Raw genomic sequence first — 9,769 nt, 5'->3', positions numbered from 1 at the left:
TAAAAGAAAAAAAAAAAAAAAAAAAAAAAAAAAAACGAGACCCGCAGGACAGAACAGGTAAACACACATTAGGTTAAATACAGAGAGATGAGAAGAAAAGAAAGATAGAGCCGGAGATACCACGAGGAAAATAAAGGAGGGTGGAAGACGATGTGAAAACACAGAGAAAGAAAGATATGAAGGAGGAAAAGAGAGAAAAATAAACAGCTAATAAAAGAGAAGAAGATACACTCAGAAAAATAACGGTTCTTAAATGGTTCTTCTGGTTCTACAAGGAGCCACGACCAGTTGAAGAACCTCTTCATTTAGGGCATGTTTCTTCACAAACTTTATGTGAAGCACTAAAGCTTCTTCATCTTTATTGGACTTTTTTATTATCTTATTTGGTGGGTAACAGTATGGAATTCAGGCTGCAGCTCATGATTATTTTCTCAATGAATCGTTCAATATTTTAGTCGATAAAATATCAGAAAACTGTAAAAAATGTCAATCTGAGATGTTTCTGTTGTTGTGTCTGACAAACAGTCCACAACCAGAATATTAAATGTTTTATAATGCAATGAGTCAGAGAGGCAGAACATTCTGGACTTCTATCACTTCTATCATCTATCAAGTGAAAATAATTATCGACTCATCAACTGATGGTTGCAGCTCTGTGTGAAATATGAACACACCTCTCAACAGTTTGGGCTCGTTGGCTGACTGATTGTTGAAACAAGTCAGTGAGAAATGTCCAACACAGATCAAATAAATGCAATAAAAATCAAGAATCATGAATTTATGACAAGCTTTTCTTTGACGGCTGGTCGACTTCTTCTTACTGTCTGTAACTGAATGACGTCAAAATAAACAGACAACAACTCTCTTCATGTTCTTGTTTTCAACAGAATCATTTGATTCTGGAAGGACTTTATGAACATGGTTCCTTAAAGAACTGATTTTTATTTTTTTGGAGCAGCATTTATGCTTCTTTACGGCTCCTACCTTCCATTTGCAGAAATGGTTCTTTAAACAACCTCTTAATAAAAGAGTAATGAGTGTCATAAGAAAAAACAAAAGATAGAGATGTCAGAGAAAGAAAAAAAAGTGGAGAAATAACAAGACAGAAGGAGAGGTGGGGACGGAAAGATGGTCTGAGAGAGAGAAGAGACTGAAAAATATATCATGAGTCGTAAGACAAAGAATAAAACAGGTGGACACAGTGAACACAAAGAAAAAGAAACATATGAAGGAGGAAAAGAGAGAGAAGAAAGAGAAGAGAAAACATATATAAAAAGAAATAAAAGTTAACGAGACAGGAAAGATGAAAGCAAAAAGAAAAAGACAAAACGAGAAACACAAGAATAAAACCAAAGGAAAGAGAGAGATGGAGACAAAATGAGAGAGGGATGAAAAAGAGATGGAGTGGTATGAATGAGACACTGGAGAGTTGAACATGTATGTCTCCATCACTGGCAGGTTGCCCTTCATGAAAGCAACACTGACAGACGGACAGAGAAGAAGAAGGAGAGGAGGAGAGGAAAAACAACAGAGGGAGAGAAGATGAGCACTCGTTGCTCGGTGGACAGCTACTGCCATCTACTGGCTGAGAGGAGTATTAATGAAGAGATGGAGCTGAAAAATGAAATGATCTGACTCCGAATAAAATCTTAAATCATGTTTAATTGTATAACAGCGACGCGTGAGCGGCTGCTCTGATTTCTTTTTGATGGAAGAATCAGGAGACGATCAGGAGCATCCACGTGAAACACTATCTGATCCAGTTATTGATTTCTCCAGTTAAATCCCTCTTCACTTCTGAGCAGAGGAGACAGCTTAAAAGGAGGAGTTTAAACCTTCAGTCATGAAGGAGAGACAGAGGTGAAGAAGAAGAAGAAGAAGAAAGAAGTTTAAATCATCATTCTTGAAAGGGATAGTTGACACATGAAGCAAAGATCAAATAGAATATAGAAGAAAAAACTTTCATTTATTTCAGAGACAGTTTGTACAGAAACACAGTTTATCTTTATGGATTATATTGATTCTGAATTGACAGTCAGACTGTCGACATATGACGTCCTTTACCTCGTGTTTGTAGAGTGATGTGTTTTCACGGACACGTGATGAATTGTTCAAATGTCATATTTCTTAAAGGGAGTTTGGTGTCACAGGGAGCTTTAGTTTAATTCAAACTGATAATATTTTTGAACATTCAGTCAACGCTACAGAAACATTAGGTTGTGACGACTGTTAATGTAAAGATCATTAGAACATCTATGAGGTGGAGTAATCTTTTGTATATTCCACTGGTCTGTGGTTAGAAGTGTCAGTGCTGTCGTGCTATATATCAGTACTCATGGAGTGAAGTCATGGTTATGATGTTCATTTGTTCCCTCCTTAAATATCCACCAATAACAGAAACTAAAGAATTAATCATTTTCTACAAACAACCATTACAAACATTTATCTTGTAGTTATTTGATCAACAGTCTGAAAAGCTACTCTGGGAACAATGCATTCATGGCTGAAACTAACCAAAGTTCACCATGGTCATTTTGTTGAATAATAATTCATAACGACTAATTTATGATGACACAAAACTAAAACGAGACAAAAATGCTGAGGAGGGACGAAGTGGGAAGCGATCCAAACTTCACTTTGTTTGATGCAAGCTATCGTCATTTTATCAGCTAACCTGAGCTGGTGGTGTGTTTATTATTTAAAGCAGAAAAAATACTGTATACTGTATGCAGTATTATTGCCGTACAAAAATGATAAATTAATTTAATTTGTAATACTGTAATACACAGATTGGTTGTCATTTTACAGAAAGTGTCCATACAATTTTTGTATAAAAAATTGAATCTACTGTAGAATTTCAGTCATTTTCCATAAATTTAGAATATTTTTTCAAAGGAGCTTCAGAGGTTTCTTTAAAGAACAGATATTTTTTCAAAGGAGCTTCAGAGGTTTCTTTAAAGAACAGTTCATTTTATTTATTAAAGAAGCTACAGTTACCGCTAACCTCTTGATTAAAGGTTCTTTGCAGAGCAAAAAAATTGTTCTTTCATGACATCACTCCGAAGAACCATTTTTGGTTCCAGTTAGCACTTTATTTTTCTGAGTGTGCTTCTAAGTCAGGCCTGAGCTTTAGCAAATACTTGTTTATTTGTATTTATTAAATTAGATCTTGTATAATCTTCTTTTATACACCTTCAAATTAACATAAACATCTCTTGTATATTCCACCGGTCTGTGGTTTCAGTCGAAGCATTGCAGACAGAGAATCTTCCACAGAGAAAGCACGACGAACACAACCACACAAAGGTCAGCGAGGAGCTGCAACCTGAATTTTATGTAGTCTGGATACAATGCAGCTCCGAAGAGCGCACGAGCAACACAAAGAGACACAGAGAGGAACAGGAGAGTCATTTACATAAAACTGAAGACGCACGGCAACAAACTCTAAATTCATTCTTTCCAGTCAGACCTCAAACATCCCGTCTGAATAACAAGTGTAACTGTGACTGCAGATCATCAAGCAGACAATTCTAATATTTTATACATCGAGTGTTGTTTTCATATCTTTCACCGAGAGCTATCGAGAAAACTAATGGCAGAGTGAAGGAGGCTGTGGCGAGAAGGTAAATCTGATGGAAATTACTTGCTGCATGTGTGCATCCATGCTTACACCTCGCCTACAAATCGCTATATCTGATCTGTGTGTGTCTTCATATGGGGAAAGGTGTGTCTGCTCGCCTGTAATGATCAGATGTGTGTGTTTGTGCACATCGTATACGTTTCAGTATGTGTCTATGTGCTCGTGTACTATAAAGTTTGTGTGTGTGTGTGAGAGAGAGAGACACACACACAAACCTTGACCGATTGAGCAGCAGTATGTTAATTACAACCATGAACCTTAAAAAAAAAACATCGATATGATTCCGTCCATCTCTCCGCCGCTCGTTATGGAGGAGAGATGGAAATCAAAAGTATTGATGAGAGGCGAGGAGGAGAGGAAGAGAAGAGCGGGGAAAAGAGGAGGGGAGAGGGGGAGTGTAGGAGGAAGAGAGGTGAGGAAAGGAAGAGGAAAAGGAAAGGAGATTAAAGTAGGGGAAGGAAAGAGGAGAGGACACAGAAGGAGAGGAGAGGAAAGGGAAATGAAAAGGAAAGGAGATTAAAGGAGGGGAAGGAAAGAGGAGAGGACACAGAAGGAGAGGAGAGAAAAGGTAAAGGTACAATGGAATAGGAACATTAAAGGAAAAGGTAAAGGGGATTAAAGGAAGGGAAGAACAGAAAAGAGGAGATAGGAGAAAAGGAAAGGAAAGGAAAGGAAAGGAAAGGAAGAATATGGAGGGAACGTGATAGGAAAGGAGAGAAAAAAAGCGGAGAAATACTGTAAAGATGATGACGGATGAGAAGTTAGGAGTGAGGAAAGGAACAGAAGAAGAGGAGAAAATGTGTACGAGAACATGAGATGAAGAGGAGAAATGAGATGAGTAAGAGAGAGAGAGAGGAGGAGGAAGCGCGTGAACACAGGCATTCGGAGCGGCGTTGGTTTGGATATCGACCAGCATGCACTGGGCTGCTTACGGCCGCTTTGATGTCTCTAAACCAGTGAGGCTCCTGAGGGGCAGCAAGGCCTGCTGGGAGCTGAAACGCCTGATCTGATCCTCCGCCGCCTGGAAAACCGCTCTGATATCTGCTTCATCCCTTCCTCCTGTGGTTCAGCTCTTCACCGCTGGATAATTACCGTTCAGCTGACGGGGCGTTCTGAAGGACGACGCTGATAGATTCGGACTCAAACTCCCGACAGACGGTGTTTGGCTTCGATGATTAATATGTTACAGGCGATAGGTCTGATTTTTAATGTGCCCAGAGCACAAGACAAACACAATATCAGGACAGAGCTGCAGAAAGCAGAGCAGCTCACATTTGTATCATCTGGCAATTCAATTATTACTAAAAAAAAAACTGTTAAAATAACTATCTAAAACTGGGGGGTGGAAGGAGTCAATGGGAAGGAAAGGAGAACAGAGAAAAATAAAATGATGCAAAAAGAAAAAAGATGTTTCGAGGAAGAAAAGGAAAGAAAGAGGAAGAGGAAAGACTTGAGGAAAGAAAAGGAAGTTATAGGAAAAGAGAGGAAAGGAAGACAACTGGTGGAAAGGAAAAGGAAAGAAGATTGAAGGAGGGGAAAGACAGAAGAGAGGCAATGGAACTAGTGGAGGAAAGGAAGAGGAGGAAGGATAAAGGTGGGGAAGAAAGAAGAGAAGCAATGGGACGAAAGGAAAGGAAAGGAAAGAAAGAGAGGAAAAGAGAAAGATGAGATGGACGAAATGAATGGGAAGGAAAGAAGAGCAGAGGGAAATAAATTAAGCAAAAAGTAAAGAGAGGAAGAGGAAAGACTAGAGGAAAGAAAATTAAACATGAGAAAGGAAGTTTAGAGAATGCCAAAATAAAAGCCATTAACCTGAATTTAAGATCTAGACTGATGATCAGCTGATATACAAGCCAATATCAACTTACTGCAGATATATTGTGTTGGTGTACATGCTTAAGCAAATTACAAGATAGGGTGTGCTTTACTTTGATGACAGGGTCAGTCAGGACAGAGTCAATGAAGTACCAATAACTAATAGTCAATTGGTGACTTAAGTTGACCGTAGATGTGAATGTGAGGGTGAATGGTTGTTTGTCTGTGTTGCTGCTGACCTGTCCAGGATGTACCCCAACTCTCACCCAGTGTCAGCTATTGGCTCCAGCCCCCTGCAACCCTGATAAGGATAAGGGGTCATGGAAAATGGATTGATGGATGTATAAGGTACTGAACCATAGTCAGTGTGTTGCCTATAATAGACAGTGGTCAGCACGTCCGCAGTTTGGAGAAGGAGAACCTGCACAAATATATAAAAAATGCAAGCCACCAGACAGTATACAGGAGTTGCTGATCAACCGTTGCCTCAATCCACAGGAACAGCTAACTAGATCGAATCCAAACTAACAGCACAAAGTAACAAAACTAAGAAAGCAATCAAGGCAGTGATGGACCAGCAACTCCCGTGATTTGCAAAGTAAAAGTGTTTCTGTCAATGAAGTCTGGTGTTTTTGAAGAGCATAGAAAGATGGTAGAGCAGCTGCCCCATGTACAAAGGCTCAGTCCGTGCAGCGGAAACCCAGAGTTAGAATCTGACCTCTGGCTCTTACCCACGGCATTCCCCATCTCTCTCTCTCCACATTTCCTGTCACTCTTCAGCTGTCTCTATCAAATAAAACTTGGAAAGGCCAAAAAACATAATGTCAAAAAAAACTTTTTGTTTCTTCCCCCAGCATGAGCGTGCCTCATCCAACGGCACTTCAAATGACCCAAACAATCCATTTAACATTACACTTACTCAACACAGGACGGTATTACTTTCTCTATCTTTGGCTTGAATTGCTGCTGCTGTTATGTGGTTATGTTTCATGTTCATTATTCATATTTAATTAATCGATCAAACAGCAGCTAAATGTAAGCAACGGGACATAATAAGTTCATAAAAACAACATTTGAGTTCAAACCCAAAAGCCGAGTGGTGTTGTATGAAGTCAAAGATGTCTGCTGTCGTGAACTACAGACGAGGAGAACTTCACGTACTCTTTCAGCTTACACTGGGTATACAGGGATGCTAGCATTATCATGTTAGCTGTTAGGTATAACTGATGAATTGCTCGAGGCTGACAGAATGTTGGTTTCGGATGATTGAAGCACCAGTTCAACAATATTTCAGCACCTGGTGAAAGTAAAGACCAGAGTGAAATTTTAAAAACCATGAATTTTCTGTGCAGGCTCCCACAAATATTTTTCGGGGGGGGATTGAGGTGAGGCAGCTAATTTTCACAGCAGGTGAAAGTTATTAGTGTGACTACGTGAACATGTCACACCAAACATTGTACACTGCTGGACCGAAATGAAAGAACTCGAGGGGAAGATGATTAGAAATTCATTAAAATCATTTTTTTAATAGAAAACATGAAACCTGTGCAGCTGAGTTTTGGGTAAAATCTGGACGAGACATGACTGCAACTTCCTCCACAGTTCATTAGTGCTGAACAACTACGTTTATTATTCTGCTTTCAGTTTCTTTTAATATATTTATTTAGAATTCAGAAACTTAAACTTAAGCTTTGGATTAAAAAAATCTGTAGTAGCACTAAAAGAAAGAAAGATGAGTGGGAAGAGCAATGTATAAAGAAAGATGAAATGAGGGAGAGATCGAAGCAAGGCCATCCGTTACACCTGACTGCATCCCTGAGATCGACCACCAGCTGTCTATTGCCGTGGGGACAGTCATCTCCAAAGCCCCATACTGTTAATGTAATCTATTACACATGTAAATGCAGCTTCCGATATTGTTTTATTTGACTGTAAGTTTAAATACAAGTGATTATTTGAACTGATTTAAATACATCATCAACATTAATTCATGTGTGGGAAAAGCCGTAATCCGGTCAGTCCTCCCTGCCGACTCTTCGGTGAACCCCAGAAAACAACCTCTGTCTGGGCAGTGAGAGCTGGTTAAATCCCGCAACCCACATTGTTTAAACAAACAGTAATGTGATAGTAGATAGTGTCTTTGGCAACTTAAACGACAAAAGATTTATAGATTTATGTAAAAAAAAATTGCGACCCTGTCAGTCCTCCCTGCCGACTCTTCAGTGAACCATCCCCCCAGAAAACAGCCTCCATCTGGGCAGTGAGAGCCAGGTAAGTTCCTCAGTTTACTGATAGTGATTATTTGATGTGATGTGAACAAACCACTTGAACTCACAACGTCTTTGCCTCTTTCTACCCGGGGACACTTTGTCAACAGAGACATTTTTAGATTTACAGAGGAAACCGGGTGGAAACCCTCCAAAATAAAATCATAGATATCAACAAAATGATGTATATTTCTGGTTCTGGTTCTCAATGGCAACTCAAACTATCTGCATCACAAACATTAAGACTTCATGTTTTGTGTTTTAATACACCAGGAATGATTTTAATATGCTGGCGTTATCAGGCACTATGGGGTCTTGAGGGTTAACAGTCACTCGCACACATAAACTCAAATGATCATTGTTTGGCATCACTGTTACAAGAACTTGCAAAGATAGTTATAAAGGACATTGCTAGGTTTTTTTATGCATGACTGAAGTTGGTTAAAATCTTCAAATTTTGGAAACAGCGAAAATATAAACATCAGTCTGGGTTTTAATTTGACTCTGAAAGTTGAAAACTGATTGCCGTAATTAAAGTGTTTCTACACTGAAGTGGTTCATCATAGGCCAGTTACCAAGCGTTTCAATATAAAAAAATATCTTTATCTGCTTTCTAAAGCTCTTTTCTATGAGTAGTATAGTTGGGAACAACTACCCTTGAAAGCAAAAAGGGTTTTGATACTTTAAGACTTTTAATTGCATCAGACTTCCAACCAAATTTACTTTCTGAATCTCAGCTTTACCTTCTCCTTAACCTGTTTATCTATAGAAACACAAAATAGAATAACACCACTCTTCCTCTTTCTCCTCCATCTTTCTTATTTTCCTATCCCCTCTGCTGTCGGTGGGCGTCCCTGCCCTCCTGCCGGGCCAATCAGACGAGTGTTGATCCGAGTCTGTTGTCTGTCTGTCTCCCACTGCTCGCAGATAGGCTGGCGTGCCGCAGAGCCGCAAAACACACAGACACCTCACACTGAGGACGCCGACGTTGGCCCAGACAGCACATACAATGTGATCACATGACACGTAGGACACTTATCTAACTGATGGACTGTTTCCCTGTCTGCTTTGCATCAGTTTTGTTTTGTTTCCAGGAAATTTCAGTGCGCTTCAGGTGCCATATCCCATACAGCGCAATTAGAACTTTGGGTTCTGCGTATGTATATTTTCTGGCGCCTGCCTCATAAACTTTCATGAAACAAGCTAGCGGATATACAAGATGTGGATATAAATAATGTGAGTTGGCTCCAACATCACAAATGATGAGGAGGTCAGGGTCAGGCGTCTAGACGGTGAAACGGGGGAGAATATTCTTGTTAAACAGCAAAAAGTAGAGTGAAGAGACAGGAGAAAGAAATAAAGTTCTGATGGGTGGGAAGGCTGCTGCTGATGTTTTAAAACAACTAAGTTTGTTTTACAAATTTAACTGTAACTTTATTTAGCTGTGTCTCGTGAGGTCATTTTGTGTCAGTGCAGTAGATGTAGCAGCAGTTACAAGAAGCTGTTACAAAGAATGTTTTTTGTGGGTCAAACAAATACAACCATTTCTAAGTGGCTGTGGAACAAAAAGATAATAGCCACTTTCTTAAAGGGTTAGTCAGGTTATTTTAAGAGTGGTTGTCCCTGGCTCGGGAAAATTACGTTATGTTTTCTGCTTTTCCCTCTGATGTCCTCCGGCTGCTCCGCCTCAACTCTCTGTGATTTACAGAGTTTCCTGATGGACAGTGAAGTAAACTGCTGCCAACTGTAGCTGCTGTTAGCTAATGTTAGCTCAGTTTGTTAGCCGTACTGCCCGAACTGTGAGCTCAGAGCACAGGGGGAATGTTAGTGTTTGGACCATTGGGAAGAAGAGGAGGTTTACAGGCCCGGGCCATGGGGAAATGCTGATGGGGAGCAAAGCCGGTGTCATGCCAGAACCTGAGCTGGGTGATCGGGCAATGTAGCTAGGGATGGGGATCGAGAACCGGTTCTTGTTGAGAACCGGTTCCGTGTGTTTCAATTCCAATTGCTAATGTTAGATCAGTTTGTTAGCCGGGCTGCCTGGACT

The 9,769-nt window shown here is 39.9% G+C and overlaps 1 protein-coding gene across 3 annotated transcripts in view; it reads right to left on the bottom strand.

The window, feature by feature from the left end:
• Nucleotides 1-9,769, bottom strand: part of akap6 (A kinase (PRKA) anchor protein 6) — a 208,912-nt gene that overhangs the window by 142,872 nt on the left and 56,271 nt on the right. The gene's annotated exons all lie outside the window — the stretch shown is intronic.

Source organism: Larimichthys crocea, chromosome V, assembly GCF_000972845.2.
Source record: "Larimichthys crocea isolate SSNF chromosome V, L_crocea_2.0, whole genome shotgun sequence".
Taxonomy (NCBI): Eukaryota; Metazoa; Chordata; class Actinopteri; family Sciaenidae; genus Larimichthys; species Larimichthys crocea.
This window is presented reverse-complemented; position numbering and strand designations above follow the sequence as displayed.